At 38.6% G+C, this 27,150-nt stretch overlaps 1 protein-coding gene across 1 annotated transcript in view; it reads left to right on the plus strand.

The window, feature by feature from the left end:
* The first annotated feature begins 22,515 nt into the window (after positions 1-22,515).
* The window catches only part of LGSN (lengsin, lens protein with glutamine synthetase domain), a 121,305-nt gene continuing 116,670 nt past the window's right edge, over positions 22,516-27,150 (plus strand). The window contains exon 1 of the mRNA XM_036318042.1: positions 22,516-23,030. The gene's annotated coding sequence lies outside the window, so the exon portion shown is untranslated. The remainder of the gene's footprint in view (positions 23,031-27,150) is intronic.

The following is a 27,150-nucleotide window of genomic DNA, read 5'->3' on the forward strand; positions in this document are numbered from 1 at the left end:
ATAAAGGGGTACTGTTCAAATCTTGCTGGAAGAGTATTATAATGTATTATATATATATATATATATATATATATATCTCTCTCTCTCTCTCTCTCTCTCTCTCTCTATATATATATATATATATATATATATCTCCTGTTTTCTTTATAAAATCTGAAAGATACTGAATTTCAAAACATATTGGTCCTTAAGTGTACCTTTTCTTTGATTGAAATCTCTCAGTGAATATATCTCAGTGTTGAGTCATCTTTTTATTCTTTCTGCAACTTCCCAGGTACATTCATGATTATTGCATCACTATTTCAAGTATTAAAGGAAAAATTCTGCTTTTATCCTCTTTGTTGTTAGTACATGGTAGAGGCTGAATGGCTTGCTGGAAAGAGCCCTAGCTATAGAGTTAAAGAGATCTAGAATCAAATCCTGGTTGGGCTGCTCACAAGCTGTGAGACTTTGGTCAAGTTATTGAACACTTCTGAGCATTCTATTTGTTTTTTTTATAAGATTTTGATGCTGATACCTACTTCCTTTTTTGTCTCAGTCTCAAAAAACCATGAACCCTGATGAGATGGAGTATAATCAATATCTTTACACTATTAGATTCCATTGCTAGTTCTTTCTTTGCAATGTAGTTGGCTAAAATGCTAATTTTATACTTAGCAATTATAAAATTAATTTTTGCCTTTTTTTCTGTGTGCCAGGGTTTCAAGATACCTAGGCTGTGAGTTTAGGTACAAGTAACTATAAAAGTAAAACCAACAAAATTGGTATTGTAATTACTATTAGGCAGAGTAAAATAGTTGTTTAAAATGTACTGTGGCAGCAGTAGGGTTATGAAAAGGTGAAAATGATGTCAATGAATACTTTGAAAAACTATTAGGTTGCATTATTAGAAACGATTTTATGACAAAATTTTGGACATAGTCTATAATTGGGGACAGGGAGGTTGCCCCTGTATTTTCAAATTCTCCATCAATATCTATAATGCATATTATGTAATTTGTAATTATATATAACACTTTATGTATTTTATATTAAGTAATACTCCTTGTTTTGAGTTTTTAGAGTTATTTCCTTTGCCAGAATAGTTCTTTTGTGCATAGTGTTATTATTATTATTATTTTAAAAAGTATATCTTTATTGATTTCAGAGAGGAAGGGAGAGGGAGAGAGATAGCAACATCAATGATGAGAAAGAATCATTGATGGGCTGCCTACTGCACTCCCCTTACTGGGGATCGAGCCCACAACCCAGGCATGTGCCCTTGACTGGAATCGAAGCCGGGACCCTTCAGTCCCCAGGCTGATGCTCTATCCACTGAGCCAAACCAGCTAGGGGTATTTATTATTAATTGAGGTTATCATTAGACGACCCATCACCATTGAGAGGGTTTTGTTTCACAGGCTGTTACATGTACATGCCTTTTTTTCCATTTAAAATTTCTCATATTCAGGGTCCTTCAGTGAGAACATTAGGCAACACTTGGTGTACGAAAAAATGTGGTTACCATGGGGATTAGGAGCTCATGAAGGTCTGTTTGACCTCTTCTTTATTGCAGGCAATTTATTCTAATAACATCAAAGTCGCTTCCCAGAAGAGAGTTTATCCTTTGAAAGGTGTCTTTATAATTCCTTAATGCCACTAGTCTGAAAAGTAAGCCTTTTTTTCAGACATATTTTACTCTCCTGATTATTTAGCCCATATTATCTTTTAACAACAACAATGTATCATTTGTTGTGCACTTACTATATAGCTGGCACATGATCGCATTTGATTCTCAAAACCTTTCTTTGTGGTAGTATTATCAATTAGGATAAACACTAACAGAGAGAGAAGAATTAAATACCCCTAAACAATGGCTTAAGTCAAATGGTTTATTTTTCTTTCCTGTTTAGATATAGAAGCAGTCAGTCCAGGGCTGTTAAGACATGTTGGCAGGAGCTCAGTCTCTTTCTTTTGTTAAAAAAAAAAAAAATATATTTTTTTTTATTGATTTCAGAGAGGAAGGGAGAGGGAGAGAGAGATAGAAAATCATTGATCGGCTGCCTCCTGCACGCTCCACACTGGGAATAAAGCCCGCAACCCAGGCATGTGCCGTGACAGGAATCCAACTGTGACCTCTAGGTTCATAGGTCAACACTTAACCACTGAGTCATGCTGGCTGGGCTCTTTCTGTCTTCTACCTCTGGCAAATGTAGCTTCCATTCCCAAAGTGACTTCGTGGACAAAGGATGCTGTTAGAACTCCTGTCATCATGTCCATGTTCCAGCTGTAGGAAGGTGGGTGAGGAAGTCACACCCCCTTTCTTTAAGACTCTCCCGGAAAGTAGCACATCCCGTTTTCATATGTATCCCAGAGCTATACCACATACCTACTTGTAAGAGAGATTCTTTTTCAGTCATTTGTGTGTCTAGCTAAAAATTAAGAGTTTATGCTAAGGAAGAAGGGGGACTTGGTATGGAGATACAGACAGCAGTCTTGGCAACACTTGAGCTATTATTGTTCCCATCTCACAAATGGAAAAATTGGATCATAGCGAAGTTAAATTGACTAACAGCTGGTAGAGCCAAGATTCAAACCCAGATCTATCACACTTCAGAGCCCTTAAGCACTACTTTGAAGTGCTTTTACCTTACAACAGTTATTTGACTTTTTTTCTGTCTCCTCAACTAAATTAGTATCGATCTATGGAAACAATGAATCCTTTATTTTACCAAGCATTCTTGGCAAAGAACATGGTACTGGTATCAACTTGTGCAATGAAGCCTTTAGTTCTGCTGACCTTTTGGATAGGTGGATTCACAGAATTTAGTGACGGGTTTAGAAACTCTCTTGGCTGACAGATGAAAGTCTTATTTTCAATCTTCTATTTGTTCAGAGTTGCAACAGGTTGAAACTTCATTAAAATATGCTTTGCTATTCTATTGATGGCTTAGATTTTAAGCAATATAATAAAAAACAAGGTTCTCAAAAGGGTTAATAAGAATAAATAGGCCGAAACCTGTTTGGCTCAGTGGATAGAGCGTCGGCCTGCGGACTGAAAGGTCCCGGGTTCGATTCCGGTCAGGGGCATGTACCTGGGTTGTGGGCACTTCCCCAGTGGGGGATGTGCAGGAGGCAGCTGGTCGATGTTTCTCTCTCATCAATGTTTCTAACTCTCTCTCTCTCTTCCTCTCTGTAAAAAATCAATAAAATATATTAAAAAAAAAGAATAAATAGGAAAAAGTTATGTACCGTAGGAAAATCACAGCATTATTATGATTTTTTTCTCCAAAGATATATTTTTAAGTTAATGACAGCACATCTTAGAATAAACCAAGTCATACTACTTCTATAATTATTTGAAAATTATTATTAAATTTAGATGGTTTTTCTGTGATTCTCTAATACCTTACTTGAGAAAAAAAAATCTAAATCATAGAACACAGTATGAATTAAGCTTGCCTTCCTTCTTTCCTTTTCAGAAAGCTTAAATTTTTTAAAAAAATATTTTACTGGTCAGTAGTATTTTTTATTTTTATTTTTATTTTTTTAAATTTTATTGTTTAAAGTATTACAAATAGTAGTACATATGTCTCCTTTTTTTCCCCATTGACCTTCCCCGGGCCTCCCCTACTCTCCCTGCCCCCCTGCACATGCCCTAACCCCTCACCGCCCCCCTGTAGCATTTTAAAAAATATACATAATTTATTGATTTCTTACAGAGAGGAAGGGAGAGGAATAGAGAGTTAGAAACATCGATCAGCTGCTTCCTGCACACTCCTTACTGGGTATGTGCCTGCAACCAAGGTACATGCCCTTGACCAGAATCAAACCTGGGACCCTTGAGTCTGCAGCCGATGCTCTGTCCATTGAGCCAAACCGGTTAGGGCTTAAATATATTTTTATTGATTTCAGAGAGGAAGGGAGAGGGAGAGAGGATAGAAACATCAATGATGAGAATCACTGACCAGTAAAATATTTTTATCTCTCTCTCCCTCTCCCTTCCTCTCTGAAATCAATAAAAATATATTTAAAAAAAAATGACGAGAGGAGCTGTGCAAAAGGTATGAGACTACCACAATTTCCTTGGACCAATCAAGACTGATTTTTCTGGGACTGGAGAGGGATCTATCCTCCCTTGGATGATGTTTTTAAGGGTAAACAAATAGGGCATTTTGTTAGCAAGGAAAAAGCAGTGTAAAGCAAATAAAATTTTTATTGCACATTTTTGTTTTCAGAGAGATTATACTAAAAAGAAAAATTCAATATAAATCACCACCCACAAGTTTAGATATGATGTTTAGTCTCTGATCTAAAATCCATTCATTCTTTTTTTAAAAGTATCTATCTATCTATCTATCTATCTATCTATCTATCTATCTATCTATCTATCTATTTATCTATTTATTCTATCTATCTATCTATCTATCTATCTATCTATCTATCTATCTATCTATCTATCTATCTATCTTTCAGAGAGGAAGGGAGAGGGAGAGAGAGATAGAAACATCAATGATGAGAGAGAATCATTGATTGACTGCCTCCTGCACACCCCACAATGGGGATCGAGCCCCCAACTTGGGCATGTGGCCTTGATTGGAATCAAACTGGGACCCTTCAGTGTGCAGGCCATTGCTCTATCCACTGAGCCAAACTGGTTAGGGCCATTCATTCTTTATTCTTTCAAAAAATATTCTTAGACCACTTACTACATATCAGCCACTGTTCTCAATACTAAGGCTAGAGAGGTGAACAAGACAGACATTTATCTGCATTAGGGATGCTTTCAGCAACAAGTAACACAATAGGCATTAAAAAGTGGCCTAGCTTTGTCCGGGTAGCTCAGTTGCTTAGACTTGTCTAATGTGCCAAAGTTGAGGGTTTGATCCCTGGTCAGGGTACACATAAGAATTAACCAAGGAAAGCATTCATATGTGGCAAAACAAATCTCTCTCTCTAAAAACCAATAAATAAATAAAAAATTTAAAAAAGTTGCTTAAACCACTGGGACATGTAATGTTTACCTAACAGAAATTTATGACAGGCAGTCCATTGTCCAGCCCTCTAAAATGTTACCAAGGATACAGGTTCCTTTTTGTCTGTGTTCTTAGCATGCAGGCTTTTGTCTTTATTCTTGTCTCCTCATTGTGTCATGGTTGCCATAGCTCCAAACATCTCATCTGCTTTTAAATCAGAACGAAATGGCCAAGGAAGCTCTTGTCTTATTCTTGTCCTTTTTACAAACACAGAAAAACTCTCAGAAGCCCCCCAGCAGATTTTTCTTGAAATCTCATTGGCAGAACTGTGCCCTCAACAGGAAAGGAGTTTGGGAAAGTAATTATCTCACAAAGTATTATAGGTTGTACACATTGCTACCCAAATAAAATTGAGATTCTATTCATAAGGGGAGACATGGATGATGGGTAGTAAATTCTATAGTCCCTTCTTCATGGAATTAATTCTCTAGCCGCTTCATGGAAAGATAGAGGTAAATCAGGAGTATTTTTTTTATGCTAGTCTTTGAAATTATGTCCAAGGAATTTGTATACTAAGAAGTCCTTACTTGTCTGTTTTTGCACATTCAGCTAGAAGGCTATTTGCTTTTAAATTTTTCATGAATTGGGGATTGGGATCTGTAGGACTTTGCTTGGGTTAATCTTGTGAATCTAAGATGTTGTACAGAAGGATGGAAATGAAGAACCAGACGCTTGTGGTAAGTATTAGCAAATATTTTCTCCTGGGGTAAAAAGTGCCATGAGCAGAGCATGATTTTCTTATAACACCAACCACACCTTATTGCCATCATCTGCTTATTTGTCGAGCTGCTCCACTAAATAATTAGCTTCTTGGGGGAATAAACTGTGTGTTACTTATTTTTGTATTCATAACCCTGAGGATGGTGTCTGGTACATAGTAGGTATTCAATGAAGGTTGGAGGTTGGAAATTACCTTTCAGGGAGTAAAATGTGGATAGGAAAGTTCAAATATTAGACATTAAGGAGTTAAAACTTGAAGTGTTTAGAAATGAAAAATAGTCAAACAGAAACAAGTTAGGTGGTAACTGGAACTTAGGAGGATTAATTTGTCCCTCTCTCTCTCTCTCTCTTTTTTTTTTTGTTCTCCTCTGGGAGGTACAGTTGAGGTCATGTGGTGTTTATCCAAATTGCTTGGGTCTACATGGCACAGAAGTGAGGCTAAAGTGCAAATGAGGTGGAACTCAGAAACAGCCTGTCAAAACAAGCGTGATTTAGAGCAGTTGCTGCATATATTGTATTATTTTTACATCGTGGAAAGCAGCAATGAAGGACTTCATTGTGGTCACAAGCTACCTTTATTATGTTAGATGTAAGTGAATTCAAGTAGGTTTTCTAGAAATTCTAAGTTGTTTGTTGCTTTCTTTGTTTAAAAAATTGAAAAATAAAAGTTCTCCAATATTAATTTTAACATTTGCTTTATTAGATTGCTATTGCATTACAAGTTTATATTTCGTTGGCATTATTGCTTAATTATAATCCTCACACGCCCCTGCTTTGAAAAGTCGGTGGAACTTGCCTTAAAGAGCAAGGCTTTGTGTTCTGCCTCCACACAAGGCAGGCGTCAGTGTGACAGCGAGGCAGAGCCTGTGCCGGACCGGGCCTGTCCCAGGCCTGACTAATCCTGGGCCTTGGCAAGTCAGTTAACTTATCTCTGCTTGGATTCTACATCTGTAAAACAGAGATGTGTGGGAATATGATTTTTCATTATTTCTTCTAGCTCTAAAATTTTATAGCCATAATCTATTAATCATACTGCATATAAATTGTGTATCTTCCTTTTCCTCACTTAATTCTATGTTGTATTTTCCCATCTTATTAAAAATCTTTAAAAATAACTTTCTTTCTTAAAATGTTTATATTGTTTAATGCAACACAAATACAAAGAACTGTATAAATGATTATAAGGCAAACATTCTTGCAGCCACCACCATTCTCAGTCACCCAAGAAACACACTTCTAACATAACTCTCTCCCTCCCCATTGAAATCTATAGCCCTAATATATTTTATGGTAATAATTTCCTTATTTTTCCTTATATTTTATCAACCACTATGCATCCCTAAACATTATCATTTAGCGTTGTCTAAAAATATAATTTTAATGGACATTAATGTTCCATCATGTAAAGTTACATTAGTAGATGCAAGTACAGCTTATTGGATTATTTACTTTCACTCTTCTTAAAAAATACTATCTTTTTAAAAAGTATTTTTAATTGATTTTAGAGAAAAAGAAAGGAAGGGAGAGAGAGAGAAAGAGAGAGAGAGAGAGATCGATCGATCAGCTGCCTTCTGTACGCCCCCTACTGGGAATGGAGCCTGAAACCCAGGAATGTGGGTTGACCAGGAATTGAAAGACAATCTCTTGGTTCATGGGACGATGCTCAACCAACTGAGCCACACTGGTCAGGGCTATTTTCATTCTTGACAGCTTATTGCTCTATTTTATTTTTTTAATAGATATCTGTTCACAAAATGCAAAAGTTCAAACGTTTAAAAGGAATGCAGTGAAAAGTCTTGCTTTATTTCTGTCCTCTAGTCATCTTGCTATCTCTATCACCAGTTTTTAGGAAGTTGATGTGGAGGAAAACGGGGCATATGAATGGTATTGTTATGTTTTCAGTTTGACTGTCCTAAAATAATCTAACACAACTTAGGAGGTCTAGGAATTAGAATGACAAAAATGGTCTCATATAAAAATTGTCTCGGGATATATTATTAGATTCTAGTAGAAACTGTGTGCCTGGTCATGGATCCTCAGGTGACTACACTAGAGCTGCCCATCATGATACAATGAGTGGTAAATTTGGGTGAATGTATCAGCAGAGTTATGATAGAAATGAAACATTGGGATCCAACCTGAATATGTGCAGAAGGCATGAATAAATTACACATACATGTATCTCAAACTCTCACGTCACCTGCCACTGTTGCACTAATGCCCCTCACTCAACTTACTATACACCTAGGGCCTCAGGTGGGGGTGGTGAGTGTGGAGAGAGTGGGTGGTCTCCTATGACCAAGTGATGGAAGGAGAGACAACTTAAACCTAGCTTTCACACAAATTCTCACAATACATTAGTGGAAAATGGATTGCCACCACATCACAGCCCCAGCCAGGGATGGAAAGACAGTCTTGAAAGAAAATCCTCCCTGTAGGCAATGTTATGAGTAGTGCAGATGGTCATTGACTTTGTATGGATATACTGGGACTCTGGGGCAGGCAGGAATGGCTTAGTGTTTATGTCAGTGGCCTGGCAGAGGTAAAATGGAAAGATTGTCTTGGTAAAGGCATCACTGACTTGGCTCTCCCACCCTTTTTTTCTCACTCTTCTGTTCCCTCACCCCTGCTGCCTTAAGATTGCAGGGATACTAACTAGGCAGTAGGACATGAGCTTTGCCTTAGCTTTGAAGGGAACCAACCTCTTAGAAAGGTCAGTGAATCATTTATGGGCCATTTAGACTCCCAGACTAAGTTATGCATGCTCTGCCTAAGCAATGGTATATGTCAGTGATAGCCCAAACTATTCTTATGGCTGTTTCCATTATTTGAGAAAGAAAATGAATAAATGCTTATGCAAATTATTTCTGATAACTTTCAAGAATACTCCTTCTCTGAAAATATTTATAACTTAACCATTTATAAAATAACTGAGTTAGCATTCAGAGATAGAGAACTTTCTAATAACAGACTGGATAAGAAAATTGTCTCATCAACAAATTAAACAGTTACTTTAATTCTCCTTACCCTGAGAAAAATAAATACGTAATAAAACATTTCATTTTTTTCTTAAAGCTACCCAACAGATTGAATTGGACTATTTCTCAATACTGTCAACTATCAAAAACCTAAGCAAAGAACATAAGTACTTTTAAAGTATTTCTCTCACTAAGCTCCTTGATGAGTCTGAAGCTGTGAAACAGCTGGTAACTGTTCTCCTTAGTTTAGCACATTTGGCACATCTTCTTTCTAAGCCTAAGGACTTCCAAGACACCTGTGTCCCATAAAAATAAAGAATTACAGGATTTCATTACCAAAGAGATAGAGAAAAACATAGAAACATCACTGGCCTTTCTTTACAATGCTTGGTTGGGTGGTGGGGGAGATATTGATAAGGTGGAAAAAGCAAATTAGCAGCAGAAGCAAGGAAACACTAGGGAGAGTCAAATGTGGGATGAGGTGAACATTCTGGATCCTATAGAACAACAAAGAGGAGTAGGAAGGCCATGTCATGTCCATGGTGATGACTGGCCAGTTTGGGAGAGAAATGAATCACAGTGGATCTTATCATTTCAGGTGACATCATATATACCTTTCACTATGACTAAACAGAATGTGTGACAAACAACTTTCTCATCAAATCAGCTGATTGTGTCACCACCAGCAATGGGGAGAAACTCAGGTAAAATACTGATTTTGTTAATATACAGAGCTTCCATCATGCTGAACTCAGCTTGAATAAAATCCACTTAGCACTTCTTATATTTCAGACTGAGGTTGCCAAGCAAATGATAAAGAGCTCCCTGGGTTTTTAGAATGGATGTAAATAATTATTTTCATTTAAGCATGCATTGAAAATAGGTATGCACATATACAAAAAATGGTTAAGAATGGTGTTTGTTATCTGTAATTTGTGACTGCCCAGCATTCATTTCCCCTTCTTAAGAACACTGCATTTCTTTTAAAGGAACTATAATTGTATTATCATTATTATTATTAGCACCAGTAGTGGCGGTATTAATAGTAGTAGTATTAGCATCATTATTTTGGATTCAGCCTGATGGACTTTTACTCCAGGGTCCCCGTACTTTCTTAATCAAAGTTTGAGAATACAGTTGTAACTAGGTCAATCAAACATTTATTCCCTGGAATTTAAATCTTGGGCAGAAGATTAGAGACAGAGAAAATAATAGGACCTCATTTAATCCAGGGGCTAGGTCCTGGATTTTTGCCACCATGTCACCATTCCCATCATCCCTGGATCTTGCACCACTGGCCTCACTGAGGCTCTGCACATTCTCAAGTCTAATTGTCCAGCCTTGCTGCCAGATAATGAGGTCTGATATCTTTCAGAAGTTTCCTTTGTATAAATTAACTAGAGCCTGTTTCTGTTGTTTGCATCTGTAGAACTCTGACTCATTCAGAAGGTGTACCTTACCAATTAGGCAGGTTAAAGGAAACTTGACTTTATTGTTCTAAGTTAACTAGTATGAAACCATAGCCAAAAGTAATGGCATTCTTAATTATTTAAACACTTTTTAAAAAAACCCTGCAGAAAATATTTATTAATAATAAATACAAACATTTTATAGAGAAAAATCCAGACTGAAAAAATTAATATTGAACAACAACAACAACAACAAAACAGAAAAGACGCCAGGAAGGTGTTTTTAATAATTATCTTATGGCAAAAATATGAAAAGGATGACAATAAGTTTTTAAAAATATCCAATATTGAATGGTTAATTAATTAACAGATGAGAGCATAGGTCTTATTCTAGTTGGAATTATTTCTTCATTACTAATTGTTTTTTTATTATTTAAGTCCCACAGAAATATTCTGGCTAGATTTGTATTACTAAGTGCGGAGGTATAAAATTCCAGGCCTATGGAACTTGATTTGACTCAAATTCTCCCAGGAATGAGGATCATATAGTGAGTTTATTCATATGGGACTTAATAGAATGCAAAGTTCAGGATTATTTATTTTTCACTTTGACGGTTCAGCAACATTGATGACTTTGTGTGGGAAGAATGTCTTGATATATCATATTTAGAAAGTGAAGGCCTGATTGTCAATTCCATCTGTATCATTATTCTATAAGGTCAAATGGGAGTTCCATTGGCAAATACGTTCTCCCATGCAGTGGGCTATAGGATCATCAGGTGTAATCCTTATCAATAGACTTAATATATCATAATACCTTTCCTTTTTTCATGCATTTTTTTGGCAATGAAGATGAAGGCTTATTTGTATCCCATGCCTGAATTTCATTCTCACAGAAATTATGTAAAATGGAATAGAATGAGTCATAGGATATCAAATATCATAATCTTTATTACGAAAAGACTTTGAGAATTATTGTCCTAACAGTTGTCCAGTTGGCATAAAGAAAAAACTGGATGAAGTTTGATGTGACATGCTGGGGTCCAGCCCCAGCAGGTCCAGGGGTCCCCAAAGGTGTAGATGGAGTCGGCGAAGAAGGAACAACACGGAGACAGCGTTCAGCTGATCAGCAGCCCATCCAGGATCTCCAGCCAGGATCTCCAGCCAAGTTCTGGTCTGGATCTCCAGAGAGGTTCTGCTTAGGATCTCCAGCCAGGTTCTGTGTCCATGTTCTCTTGCTAGGTTCTCCAGGTTCTCCAGCCAGGTTCTGTAGCCATGTTCCCTCGCTAGGTTCTCCAGCCAGGTTCTGTCCAGGTTCTCCAGCCAGGTTCAGTCACCAGGTTCTAGTCAGGTTCTCTTGCCAATTTCTGTAGTCAGGTTCAGTCCAGGATCTTTTGCCATGTTCTCTCAATCTAAGTTCTGTGTTCTAAGTTCTGTGTCTTGCTGTCTTTTTTTTTTTTTTTTTAAAAATATATTTTATTGAACTTTTACAGAGAGGAAGGGAGAGAGATAGAGAGTTAGAAACATCAATGAGAGAGAAACATCGATCAGCTGCCACCTGCACATCTCCTACTGGGGATGTGCCTGCAACCCAGGTACATGCCCTTGACCGAAATCGAACCTGGGACCCTTCAGTCTGCAGGCTGACGCTCTATCCACTGAGCCAAACCGGTTTCGGCCTTGCTGTCTTATTACATCTGTATTTATACCAGTTGATTCAATCCTATCAATCTCTATTACAAAGGTTAGGGCGTTTCTTATCTCCATTCCAGGGAGTAAAGATTATGTAGCTTAAGCATGATTGTTCATAGTTAAAGTGATTAATTACCCGCCTGGCACTTAGTTAAGAGGTTTTATTCCCTCCCTAACTTCAGGGGAAAATCCCTACCTGGGGAAACACCCTTTCTCAGAGACCTTGGTTAAAACACATAGTGCCAAGAAGGTGAGCAAACATATTAAGAACAGTATGCCATATATGCTGGGTCCCTTGAAACAGCAAGGATGGACCGGCTCCCGGCAGTGACAATTATACCTCGATTTAACTCTCTGCTTTTTCTCAAAAGAGCCAACACTTCTATCCAGCCATACAAAATCTACTTTGCCTGTTGCTTCAGTCTCAAAATAGTTGCCACAGTTCCATCCATCAATTCTACATTGAAAGTAAGGAGAGAGAAGGGGTGGTGACAGTAAGCTCTCATCTCTAGGTTTTTGTGGTTTTTTTTTTGTTTTTTTAAATTCTCACCAGAGGGTATGTTTTTTGATTTTAGAGAGAGAGAAAGAGAAACATTGATGTGAGAGAGAAACATTGATCGGTTTCTCCCGTACAGCCCCACGCAGAGATCCAGCCTGCAACCCTTTTGGTGTATGGGATGATACTCCAACCACCTGAGCCACTTTCTTTCAAAGAAACAAAGCTTACAGAACCTTCTATCATATTTCTGCTTATGTTCTCATTTGCCAGAATACAGAATATAGTCTCACACCCATCCTAAACCAAATCACCGGTGAAGGTGACTAGCATTAAACTATGATTGGCTAAAACCAACTGTTATTTATCTCAGGGAGGGGAAAGGGGAAGTTCCATACCATAAAGGTACCCATGCTGATTTCCAAAACAAATAAATAATTGGAGAGAAGAAAGGGAGAATGTTATTCTGCATGGAGTGATATTTTTCCACCATTTGCCAAGCTGGTTCCTTCTCTTTCCTTTTTAAAAAATTATTTATTTATTTTTAAATTGATTTTGGGAGATGAGAGAGAGAGAGAGAGAGAGAGAGAGAGAGAGAGAGAGAGAGAGAGAGAGAGAGAGATCAGTTGTCTTCTGTTTGGTATATGAAACAGCACTCTAACAAACTGAGCCACACTGACCAGGGCTCCTTCTCATTCTTTAGGTCTCTCTTTGAATGCCATCTTTTCAAACAGGCCTTTTCTAACCATATAATATGAAGTAGATCCCCTGATTGTTATTATTATTATTATTATTATTATTATTTATAATTATATTTGTATTGATTTCAGAGAGGAAGGGAGAGAGAACTGAGAATCATTGATTGGCTGCCTCCTGCATGTCCCCTACTGGGGATCAAGCTCACAACCCAGGCATGTGCCTTTGACCAGAATCGAACCTGGGACCCTTCAGTCTGAAGTCCGATGCTCTATCTGCTGAGCCAAACCTGCTAGGGATCCCTTGATTATTTTTTATCACAAAAAAATACCTATACCATTCTTCTCAGTTTGTAATTATGCATTTTTTGATTTATTTTATTGTTTGTCTCCTCTTTGCCCCTATCACCCCAAGAATGATACCTCTTTGGGGAAGAAGCACTTTAATGGAACTTGTGGTTTGCAGAGCAAAATAAAACCCTTATTCTATTACTGGGGGATACAATTAATAAAGAACTTCACTGATCTACATAATAATAAAGTTGTCTTAGGGAAGAAGGCAGATTAGTTTATTGAAGAGCAAAAATGATTTTTCCTCAATCTTTGAATCTCAGACAAAATCAGAGATCTGGACTTGTGGGAAGAGAAATGATAATGCTATCACAGGTGGGGGGTTAATCCCTAGAGGAGGACAAGATAAGATAGCTAAATTTTGAGTTATTATTCTTGCCAGACATGATTTATTTACTTCTCACAAGTTTATCCATTAGAGATAATTCTTCTTCCCATTTCACAGACTCCAGCTGCAACACAGCTGCTGAGCAGTAGAACTGGGAGGGCTGGTACAGCACTCTGGCTTTTATACAAATTCCTAAAGTTCTCTTTCCAATGGGAGGTCACACATGCCCACACATTGAGGTGAAAATTATCATAGTTCAAATGCTTAAAGTAAAATTCTGTGCATTGCATTGTGGATCATGTACATGCCATGGACAGATCACTGACTAAGCTTGTGAATCAGAGCTGATTTACCTTCGGGTGTGGCACACAACATCCCAGAAACAATGTGTGCATAAAGATTTGCTTGACTTTTACACATTAAAAAAAAAAAAAAAAATTCCCCGAAGAATATAGGAAGTGGGGAAGAAACTCTAGAGATGTTATATTTCATGTAATTTTTTGTTAAAACATGTGGGTTTGGTAGGAGCTGATAATAAATTAATGAATTTATTAATATAAACTCAGTATAAACTCAGGTAAGTACCCAATGACTGTTTGGTATACTGCTGCTATCCGGTTTGCTTTGTACATCACGCCACACCACAATCTTCCCAGAGTTGCTCAATCCAAAAGCACTTTTCACTGTTGGGAAGAGTTTCCTTAAAATCTCCCCAATTCGTTCCTGTTTTCTTTCATTTCCTGCCCACATTACCTCTTGTGAATTAGCAGTTATCTCACAGCCAGAGCAGTGGGAGGGGAAGGAACCACATTACTCCACTGCCATTGATGAGACTACTAGCTTTGGGGATTTGGATTTCAATAATTTCTGCAACTAACTGTGATTGAGTGCCTACTACTTGCCAGGCATTCAGTAGGTAAACAGAGAAGAAGACTAACCCCCCTGTGCCCTCGCACCATTCTCTCCCCCCCACAGCCTCCCCCCCCCCCCCCCCAAGTTATGTTCCAGTGGGAGCAAATAGAAAATAAGCAGAACTACAGATAAGCCAGTGGGGGTGGGGAATGTTCGGGTAGTCTGCTGCCAAAGACAATAGAGGATGAGATAAAGAGTGATCCAGTGGGGTGACTGGAGTTTGTGCAGCCAGGTAGGGAAGGCCGCTCTGACTGGGTTTCCTTTATTCTGGAATCTACCTGACAAGATCAGGCTTTGAATTGTTTGTATATCTATCTTATTAGAAGGGAGACCACTGGATAGTCCCTAAAACTCTGAGTCTCAGTTTTTCCTCTACAACTAAGAAACATAAAAACATTCTAGAACTGTGAAGAACAACGAAACAGCTTGTCAAATAGCTGTATATGTGAAGAGAGTTACCATGTTCGGCCATTGAATTTAGAATGTACATTATCTCACTAAACGTAATTCTCACAAAATATAAATGGTGATACAAATGGCTGTTGTTCCTTTATTATTATCAAGCTCCATCCCCCCAACTCCCAGACCAGTCTTCTGTGGTCCTCCTTTCCTAAGATGCCTTCCTGGGAATGTTCTGAAGGTGACAGGCTGAATGTGGAAAAAATAGCACAGTTGCTCACTTTCCTTCTGTACTTTTCCGATTCCAACTTTCTGTGTTAGGCAATGCTATAACTGTCTAACAACCCAATCAAGATTCTTATTGCCATCCTTGAATCATTGTTCTTTTTTACTCTTAACGCCCATGTGGATGTTCAAAGTACTCTTGGAGCCTGTATACCCAATGACAGAATGAAACCACACGAGTTCTTCCTTTGTTTTTTATTGATTTCAGAGAGGAAGGGAGAGAGATAGAAACATCAATGATGAGAGAGAATCATTGATTGGCTACCTCCTGCAGGTCCTATACTGGGGAGGGGGGGCGGAACTGAGCCCGCAACTCGGGCATGTGCCCTTGATCAGAATTGAACGTGGGACCCTTTAGTTTGCAGGCCGACGCTCTAGCCACTGAGCAAACTGGCTAGGGCCTGCATGAGTTCTTGACACAACACTTCCTGCCTGGGTGGTGGTAAGTTATTTACCTGTGTTTCATCCAAGAAGTGGGATCACAATAGTTCCTACCTTGTAGGATTGTTGTGATAAAGAGTAAAGGGTTTAGTACCTCAAAAGCACTTTAAATGTAAGTACTTCATAAATGTTGCTTACTTTATAACCTACTTTCTGACTCTATCCCTTCTTTCTTATCTATTTTATCCAGGCCTTTGCTATCTCACTTAAGCTATTGCCACTCCTTTGTGTATAGCCATTCCACAGAGCCATATGCAAAATTGTCTTAATTGCCTATAAGTCCTTCATTCATTCACTCCAAAAATATTTATAAAGCACTTACTATGTATGTGCCATCAGCTGCAGATTCCTAAACTAGAAAGCACAGTCTGCCATGGGTCATGTCAGAATCCAGCTGAGAAAGAATTCGTATACATGCAAAATGCTGAAAAGAATATGCCTTAAGTAGCTTTATAAATTAAAACAGGAGGGGTCACAAGGCATTACCTGTGAGATTCCCACTTAGCACTCATGCATACAATCTTTCATTCTACAGCTTTAATAATTTACATTCATGTTTTCAGGTGTATGCAGTATTTATTCAATTTTTTCTTTGATGATCCTTATACTATTCCTCTCATTAGATTGAAGTACATTTGAGAAGAGGGAGCAGACTTGCAGCAGAGTTGTAAGTGAATAGGTTGGGATGGGGGTGGGGGTGGGGGGGAGGGAGGGCGGGAAGAACTCCTGCTCTGCTACTTGCTAAGCAAGAAGTTGGGAAAGTTGCTCAGCTTTTTTGCACCTTATTTCCTCTTTATAAATGGGATAAAATGGTACTCTTTGGGGTTAATATGAAGATTAACTGATATAATCCATGTAAATCCTAAATGCAAAGTCTGACATTTGTAAGTGCTCAATAAACATAAGCTGTACTCATAATTGCTTTTTATAGAGCTTGTAGTAAGTAGAAAATCAGTGTAATCTATAGGGTGTGTAGTACAGTGTTTTATAGATAATAGACAATGAATTATCTTTGTCATTATTTAAAGTACAGACAATGAGATCCCTCTCCCCTCACTCTCAAAAGCTCAAAATACATGATATTTTATTATTTACGAAAACAAGACATGAAAACTTATAAAATAGGGATTATTGATATTGAAACCAGTAGTCAATATTCTCCTAGCAAGTATCTTGTTTCAGAACACTCTTCTACTCATATTATCTAATTTAGTAGAATATCAAGTCTATATTACCAGACTTTAGTTGAAATAAACAAACTGATCAGACCCTATAGATTGTAAAAGCAACGTAAAAGTTTTTGCCTATAACACACCTTTTCTTTAGAAGTGGAGCAGCATGATTTATAAATTCTCAAATGCTATTTCTTTTTAGAAATTGGATGGTGGGCCTTTCACTAATTGGTGAGATGCCAATTCTTAAATACCTTTAAATGTGGATCTATAATTAAAATTGGAAATTGAACCACCTATATATATGTTCTTGATAGGTCCCACTATTTCTCTTTACTTTTTTATTCTTTTACTTCTCTATTGCTCCCATGTATACAGGGTGTCCCCCAAAGTGTAGACACTTTAGCATCTGATAATACAATTTTGAAAATGAAATGTCTTTTAATAAACACTGCCTTTATAATTATTCAAAGTGTGTGTGTGCATTTTTGGGGGAATATATATATATATATTACTCTATGGAACAACATATATATTGCTTATTCTACATCTTTTACATTGAGGCTTAGTGAGTATATAGGACTTGTAATGATAAATTGTTGGAGGCTGCTGCTTTGGGGTAAATAAAAGGATCCAAGGAACCATAGAGATGATTCCTTCTCTTCCTGCTCCGAGGGAGGCGAAGATCCAATGACTCACCTTTTCCTTTGTTGAAAATTAAATCTGCCTCTGAAAAGCAATTTTGCTTTTATAAAGTCATAGTTTATAGAATGTCAGAAATCATTCCCCAGGGGCCACTTGAAAATGAATCATCAAAGATACCCAAGTCAGAAAGGGCGATCATTCATGGGGCTTAGGCATGTCAGGCCAGCAGGCCCACGACTTTGCCAGAAACGGAGAGCAGGAAGAGATAGCTGGGGACCCATGTCCTTGTACAGGCAAGGTCAAGCGGGGAGTCTCCCCCTCCAGGCTGGAGTTACCATCCTCCAGGGAGACCAGAAATCCAATGTACACAATGACTCAGTATCACAGGGATGGCCTGAACATTTCCACACCTGGATTAAATAGCAGAAATCAAGTTATCAGACTGAAAACCTGGAGAGTCCTAGAGAGGTGCCAACCCCAAACTACCAGGGTTGAAATAGAAGGAACATTTTCCCCATCCAACCTGAAGAGTGGGGAAGAAGAAAAGGGTTTTGTAGTCTGACTCAGACTGCTGATTGCACGTTATAAAACTTGGCTAAGAAATCTATGCTCTGCAAAATCATTGCTTTATTCACTTTTGCCTTTTCTTTACTTCCCTTTAATTTTATAAGGAAAACACTTTTTATTTTAAGCCCACAGGGAGTCTTTGTGAGCTCATTCTCCCGAGAATCATTTCTGTTGAAGCAACTAACCAAAGCAGATATGCAGAGAAAAATAATGTGATGACAAAATATGCCCATTTTCTGATCAGACCTAGAAGTGCTGAATGAGGGATTTGGGGAGAGGAAAGAGGAAACCATAAGACATTAGAGAAATGTCAATTAAAAGCACCAAGGGTGTTCACTTGTATAAACATTAACCTGAAACGGAATATTCAGAATATGTGATGTTCAAAGCCAAATCAGCACTTCAGGCAAAAATGACATTTCTTTCTTAGCTTTAGGAGCTAAAAGAATCCTGAAGGCCATGTACTTTCAAACACCTTTAAAAACTGCAATCATTTCTCAGAAGTACTCAGCCTGAAGTGCGATTTTGTAGTTGTATTTAGATATAAAACTCAAGCCATTACACCTGTGTGTTTGCTGAACTTTTTATAGATGTAGATTTACTGGGCAACCATTGATATTGTCTTCTGTGAGTACACGCTGTTCTGTGCCTGGGAAAGGTTTGCTGCCTCTATGCGGTTGCTTAAATGTCAAGGCAACCCCTCCTAGCTCAGTGGGGCCGTGTGCAAACCCACTTGCCTTAGTAAAGAAGCAAAGTCTAGGAGAACAGAGGTAGGATAGTAAAAGGTCCTTTTGTGCATGAACCCCGCCAGAGAACTCTGTCTGCCTTGATGCTGAGCTCACTCAGAGCTTTGAACATGTAACACCAGTTAATCATACAATTGCTGGGAGATGCAAAGTCACTGTATAATTAGTGAGTTTTTTTCAAAGGAATTAGCATGTAGTTGCTATGAACAACATGTTCTATTTTGTGGAAACTATGCAATTAGCTTGTCCCAGGTTAATAAATTAAATGTAGCATAAGCTCGTATAACAGCTGCTTGGAGGGCGGGGCTGGCTGGCAATGCATTTACTGAGATTACTTTGAACTTGTTAGCCTTTATACTCAACGTAGAGATAGGCGTGTCCTGCTTTAGGGAAGTTATTCTCACTCCCACCTTTACTAAAAAGTATTTGAGGAAGTTTGAACATGCTTGGATAGGGGAGAGAAGGTGTGAAATAAGGAGGAAAAAGCAGTGACAATGATGCTAAATCATTGGACACTAACTTGGAGTTGAAATAGAATGGCAATAAAATATATATAAATCTATACTGGGGGTCCATACTGGCACATGATACATGCAGAGATTCCACTTATAGGCAATTTATCAGGAATACATTGATTGCCATTAAGAAAACATGCCCAGGAAGTTTTGATTATTTATGATAGATTAAAAGACGCATTAACTCCTCTGCCTTCTGTCCATTCAGCTTTAGTGACAATAGTTAAGATTTGTTTGAAAAAGAGGAAACAGTCCTCGAGGGTTTGTGAGAGTTCTGAAGGAGTTTACAGAGCCCCTTTGGACCTCTTTTAGAATTCAGCTTTGGTGTTTTTGAAGAAAATTCCTAGTGTCTCCCAGCTGAGGTAAGAATTGCCAGAACTGGAGGGCTGACTTCCTAGTGCCAGTCCTGAAATGGATCTAGGACGGCTGGGGTCTTGGTGAACTTCCAGCTTCCAGCGAGGGGCACTCCTTCAGTCTGTTAATGTCAGAGAAGAGGGAGGTCCCCTCCGTCAGGTGACAAAGAACTCTGGTTGGGGTGTGGTTAGAAGTCAGGCTCAGTGACGGGAAGGAAGGGTTTTCTTTCCCTGTGTCTTTTGCTTGACTGGAAATCATAAGGTTGACTTGATCCATTCACTTTTGGAGGTGGGTGCCACACATTCTTATTCTGGAACTGCCCCTCCTTCTGAGCTTTTCTGCTGGTGCCAATCCACATGAGTACCAGTGACAACAGACGGGAAGGAGGTATGATTGTTATCTCCCTGGAAGCAACACAGAGGCATATGCTCTTCAGGCACCGGTGAATCAGTGAAGTCGGCAACTGTGCAAAGACTTCAAACCGAGTATTTTACTTTTGATCGAACCTTCTGCGTGTGGGCTGGAATATGTTTTTTTTCCTGTGTAAACAAGTACATTCAATAGACTAACGTGTCATTTCATGGTTTTTCACTGAAGTAACACCCCGTGGCCAGTCTAACAACAAAAGGGAGTGTAGGCCTGATGGCATTTCCTTGATTATTTTTATATTTTAAAAGTAAAATATAGATTTAATTAGTTTTTGAATAAGAAGAAATCTTATTCTTGGCAACTTAGACATACTCATAGCAGAACCATCAATTATATAAATATGGCAAATAATGCTTTTATATTTTTAGCAGAATGTAATTATTGAATGTATTACATGCAAAATTAATTTTGTGGAGCAAGAATATTAATTTAGGTTAGTTAAACTATTCTATGAATTGATTTTTATAATCCTTTATTCCTGAATATGTTATATTTTAAAAATGATCCAAAGGTGTGCATTTTTGTTTAGTACTATATCAACACTATTTTAATGATTCTTAGTAAAAAAATATATGATTGTACCCATTCTGGTATCTGCTACATTTATTTCCTATCTTGTTTAAGTTCAAAATTGAAAGAGAAAATTCATCTTCAATAAACGTTTGTGTCATCAACATAAAGATAAAAATTATTTCATCTGTTCAAAATTTGTTAAGATTTAATGCTTTTCGTGCGAATTTTTTCTGCCAATTTATTTCCTTTCTTTATTGCAGAAGTCTTTTTGAATCATGAAGAGAGGAATTCATACTCCAAGTCACATATATTCTCCTATTTCTCTAGACGTTATTTAGAAAAGAAAGAGGTAGCGAACTTACTGGTCAGAGAAGACGAAAGGAGATGAGTTTCCCTTGATAGTAAAAGCTAAAAAGATAGCTGGGTAAAGAGGTGCTGGCAGGGCTGTCTGCTCATCAAGCAAGGAACAGGGCTCTGAGGAGCCTGGGAATGGGGAGGACAGGCCCGGATTCTGCCTCCTAGTTCTGGCAGCAACTGGGAAATTACCTAACAGCCCTGACCCACCCTTTTCTCACTTGCAAAAGTAGGATAGCCCTTTACTCATAAAGTAGCTATGAGAATTCAACTAAATGATATAGTGTATCTAGAACACTTGGTGATATGATCGTCATTTTTGATAAAAGGTGTGCATTATCCGTATCAAGCTTCTAGACCCTTCCCTGAGAAAAGCTATTCTCTGCTTAGGTTATTTGTGACTATGAGTTTATCCTGTTAGAAAAGCAGTTGGATGTTTTTAATATGGAAAAGGTGTCTCCATTCACAGTTTGGTTAGCTAATCAGAAAATTGAAAGATTATGAGTATTCAGAGTTTATGAGTCAATGCCTTCAAAGCCAGTAGTAGATTAAAAAACAAAAGTGTCCCTCTAGCCTTTCTGTCTTCTTCATCACAGAGGACTGCTGCACACGCTCTAGGTGACTGTCTCAGGTATTCAAAGTCAAGCAGCAGAAACGTCATAAAAACACATCATACCCTCTTAAGGCACATGGACATAATTATAAAAATTATATAATTGTTACTTATATAATACTTGCTTTTATTTATCCCTTCTTTGATTGGGATCATGTCTTAATCACTTTTACATACTAACAATATATATTTAGTGGGTTATCAATATCAATATTCTTGCTGAGTAAAATAAATGAGTGAATAAATAAGTAAATGAGTACAGAAATGAATATTACTCTTTAAGGCTGCCCTTAAAGAGGATATATTTTCTGTTAACAGAAACCAAACTACTTGCCTCCATGACTTAGTGACTAATGAGAACAGCTTTCTCCTGTCTGCGCTGATGCCAGGAAAAACTGTGTTTTATTTATTCAAACCTATGCAACCTTTTTCTCATTGTCTGACAACCTACCAACCTGCTGAGGAGTGCTAGTAATTACAAAACATCACTCTTCAGTATAGTGGTGGCTTTCAACTGTGTTTTGAGGAGTAGGAGGTTTTGAGGATGTTCAGAGGCCAACATGGACCAAAATCTAACTCAAGGAAGTGCAGAGAAGCGGGCATCACTTCATTCCTTTGAGGGAGTAGGTTTGCTTTGATCCGTTTTATATGATAAGGCTCCAGGTAAGATTCTGCCTGGGCTATAGGATACTCCATTTAAAAAGTCTGAAGCCTGAGTTCTTGATGATACAAAGTATTAAATAGGAAGATTTACCCTCTGAAGTGCAGGAAAGAAGACAGGCTTGAGTTCTCCTAACACCCAGGCTACCCTGTGAGTCATGGAAGGAAGACATATAAAAAAGGAGTGTTGAGTGATGAATCTCACATTTCTGGAGGCCTCCCGAGCAAAGAGCATGGGTAGCTTTGTTTAAAGATATTTGTAAAGCTGCTCCAGGCAGAGAGCAAATTTGCTTATTCTCCACGATAAGAAAGGTAGTTTTCCTCCTGTCTTGGAGGTAGTCCAGGGTAATAAAGATAGCATCTCCCTCTGAGTCAGAAGGCAGATTTGTTTTCTGATCAGGATATAAAGATAATGTCGCTCTCTGTAGGGGTGGATGAACAGGTTTCTAGTAGCTCCCTTTAAATAGCTTGGTGTTTTCCTAAACTGGAGGTTCCCTGATGTGACACAGGGCATGCAGTGCCTACCTGGGCCTACTTTTGCATTGCTGCCATGGGACTTGAGGGGCAAGAGGAACCACTGCGAACACGGAGCTCATGCTGTTTTTAGTGCCAAGTGTAATAAACAGTTCAAATCCATTTGGGCTAATTGTCTTGTACTGGCTGCATCTATGGAAGTTTGGCATACTGACCTAGCAGCTGCAATGGTGGCTGCTGTTCAGGATCTGCTTGGCTGCTTGACAGGTAGGTCCTTCACCTCTTTTTTTTTTTTTTTAAATATATTTTTATTGATTTCAGAGAGGGAGAGGGAGAGGGAGAGAGAGAGATAGAAACATCACTGATGAGAGAGAATCATTGATTCTCTCTCATCATTCTCGCCCCCTACTGGGGATCAAGCCCGAAATCCCGACATGTGCTCTTGACCGTAATTGAACCCGGGACCCTTCAGCCCACAGGCTGATGCTCTAGTCACTGAGCCAAACCAGCTGGGGCAACTCCCACTCTTCCCTATGCTTTTTACTTTATAGTAGAGCCCCTAGTCATGTGATAGACTTTAGTAAGAGTATTCATAATAACATTTGGTTATGCATCATGACATTTATACCCTATACACTATGTTTGAAACAAAACTAATATTTCTCTTCCCTCTACCTTAAAGAGTATTTAAAAAATCTATCCCCCAAAGTAAATATTTTGGATATGAAATTCTGATCAAGTAAAAACAATGCTCCTGATGTTTTACTGCACATATGAATCACCTGGAGAGTTTGGTACAAAAACAGATTACTGGATCCCATCCCCAGGGAATCACATTGAATGGCTCTGGAGAGCCAAGCTGTCTTCTAATAAGACCCCAGGTGATTCTCTCTTGCTGGAAAAGGTCACACTTTAAGAAACAAGATCTTAGAAGACATAATAGTGTCCTTTTAAGTAAAAAGAAAAAGTGGGGTAACATCCACAATTTCCTTCAATCTCTGAAGGTTTGATTGGTGCGGCAGGTAGGGAGGAGAAAAGTGTCCACATTGTGTTATACTGACTCAGCACTTCACCCCTAATTCAATTCCAAAATACTGAAGCCACTTCAGGGGTTCCTTTGTAAAGGCCTCACTATTTCCCTCCCAACAATAATAGCAGGTGTTACTGATGTAACTGGCTCAGAAGTTATCCACCCTGGGGCCAAGTCATTCTTCAGTATAACGTCTTGGACAGTAAATCTTTTTAAAAAAATTAAATTAGTTTTTATTTTAAAATTATAGTTAACATACAATATTTTATTTTATTTTTACTTTTTTCAAAATATATTTTATTGATTTTTTACAGAGAGGAAGGGAGAGGGATAGAGAGTTAGAAACATCAATGAGAGAGAAACATCAATCAGCTGCCTCCTGCACATCTCCTACTGGGGATATGCCCGCAACCAAGGTACATGCCCTTGACCGGAATCGAACCCGGGACCCCTCAGTGCACAGGCCGACGCTCTATCCACTGAGCCAAACCGGTCAAGGCAATACAATATTTTATTAGTTTCAGGTGTACACCCCAGTGATTAGATGTTATATAACTTACTAAGTGGTCATCCTGATAACTCTCATACCCATCTGACAGCATACATAGTTATTAGAGTATTACTGACTATATTCCCTATGCTGCGCTTTCCATCCCCATGACTATTCTGTAACAACCAATTTGTACTTCTTAATCCTTTCACCTTGTGCACCCATTCCCCCAACATCCCCTCCATCTGGCAATCATCACAATGTTCTCTGTATCTATTAATCTGTTTCTGTTCTGATTCTTTGTTTATTTTGTGTATTTTTAAAAGATTTATTTATTGATAGATATGTATTTATTGCCACTTTATTGTTCATATTTTTGATGATTTTTTTCCCCTCCTTCTTCTTAAAGATGCTTTCTACTTATGCTGGGCTTGGAGGTGGCCCAGGAGAGGCCAAGGTGCATATCAAGGCCTGTTGCTGCTAGTACTGGGCCTGGGGCCACTTAGAGAGAGCAACTGGGCATGATGAGGCCAGATGCTGCTTGTTTGAGAGATTTTAGGAAAGTGAAGCATGAGCCAAGACAGGCAATTTGTATGAAAAAGCTACTGGAAACAACTTGGGTGATTCCGAAAGGAGGGTGGGGTGAGGCCTCAGGGAATCACCAGGGTGGGGTGAACAGTGTTAGCCAGGTTGATGGAAACTCAGATATGGGCACATACCTGCTGACTTTGTGGGGGAAGGGCTCATCAAGGGAGCAATGACTTCTGCAGAACTTCTGTCTGGGAGCCCAGCCAATGTGGCTCAATGGCTGAGCATCAACCCATGAACCAGGAAGTCACGGTTTTATTCCTGGTCAGAACACATGCCCGAATTGTGGGCTCGATCCCCAGTGTAGGGCATGCAAGAGGCAGCTGATCAATGATTCTCTTTTATCATTGATGTTTCTATCTCTCTTTACCTCTTCTTTTCTCTCTCTGAAATCAATATAAACAAAAACAAAAACAAAAATAACTTTTGTCTGAGAAAAAGCTGCCCTTCCAGCTCTTGTCTTGATGCCAGATAATTCATTTCTGCCTCATATGTCCCTGGTACATTTTGAGCCATGATCGCAGCACTGGAGCTCAGAGTGAGTGAGTGCAAGTAAGTCTGTGTGCACCCTTTAAGATGAACTTCCTGGGACTCAGGCATAACACCCCCTGGTTTTTATAGCCAGAAATTATGGGGACTTCTTTCCCAGCACTGGGACCCTGGGTTGTGATGCCTGGTGTGGGGCTGGGACCCATCATTCTTCATAGGGGCTAAGATAGCCCTCCCAATTTTTATCCATAACTTGAGTGTGAGACCAGTCCCTTCCACGTCTCTGCCCCTACTACTAGTCTTGATGTAGTTTCTTCTTTAAATCCCTACTTGTAGGACTTATATTCAGCTAGATTTCAGGAGGTTCTGAATGATGGCTGTTTTGTAGTTTAGTTGTAATTTTAAAGCAGATGTGGGAGGAAGTCTTCTTTTAACATGTGCTTTGGTGCAGAGTGAAGATTTTCAGTGCCAGTTTGAAGCTAGACTAAGACTGTCCACCTGCCAAAAGACTGAAAGTACTCCTGTAAGGCTTCCTAGTTCCTTTATTATGTTCTGTCAACTAGCTTTCACATCAGGGCAGCCTTCTGGAATTTTCTATGTGGGCTGATGCTCATTTATTTTACAGTAGATTTGTAGTGCATGAATTAATTTTAACATCTATTTTGTTATTAATCCTATTTTGTGTTAACTCTGGTTGTGTGTTATGGGCTAACTGTGTCCCCCCACCCCAATTCATATGTTAAAGCCCTAACCCCTAGTACCTCAGAATGTGACTATATTTGGAGATAAAGTCTTTAAAGGGGCAATTAATTTAAAATGAAGCAATTCAGTTGGGCCCTCATCCAATATCCTGGTGTTATAGGCAGAGGAAATTGGACACAGACATATCAGGAGACCATGTGAAGACAGGGAGAAGACAGACATCTACAAGCCAAGGAGAGAGGCAATCCTGTGTACACCCCGATCCCTGTCGTTTAATCTTCAGAACTGTGAGAAAATAAATTTCTGTTGTTAAGCCACCAGTTTGTGGTACTTTTTTGTAGCTGCCCTAACAAATGAGTACATTGAGTTTTTTTTTAATGGCCTCTCAAGGCAGGTCCCTCCTATATTAGAATAAGTTTGCTTGTATTCCTTCTTCTAGCATTAGAGGGCATTTTTAGTGGGTCAAACCTTAGCACCATTTGATATTAAGATCCTTGTTTTATTCTGCTCATTAAATCTTTTTGGATAGTACCTAAGAATCTCAGCCTTAAGCAACAGAATTACTAATTGTCTCAGTGGGTATTTCCCTCAAATGAAGGGATCTAGGTGGCAGACAGACTTGATTTACTTACTCAATAAATATTTCTTGGTTACCTACCATTTGTCAGAAATTGTTGTATATGCTAGGTGCTGCGGACATATACATTTGTACTGAAGTTCAGGCTCTCATGAAACATATTTAGCATGTGTGATGTATGTGTGGGTCAGGGGAATATGCAAAAAATATACACTTAAATGAAAATACACTATGTCAAGCGGTAATAAAGCAGGGTAAGGGGAAACGAAGACTGGGATCTTGTTTGAAACCTAGGAATGGGGATGATATTTTATAAAGCGTTGTCAGAAAGGCCTCTCTGAAGTGGTAACCTTTACGCAGAGTCTGCATGAAGTGAGGGATTCATAGATGCAGAGATGTGCCTTCCCTTCTCCTCAGATTCCCCTCCAAAGAAACACTTTCTTCCCCAGTTGCTGGAGAGTTGTCACCAGACAGCCTTCAATGTCAGAACTTTCAGGGGTTGCCTCAGCTG

This window comes from Myotis myotis, unplaced genomic scaffold (genome assembly GCF_014108235.1).
Source record: "Myotis myotis isolate mMyoMyo1 unplaced genomic scaffold, mMyoMyo1.p scaffold_m19_p_7, whole genome shotgun sequence".
NCBI classification, from domain to species: domain Eukaryota; kingdom Metazoa; phylum Chordata; class Mammalia; order Chiroptera; family Vespertilionidae; genus Myotis; species Myotis myotis.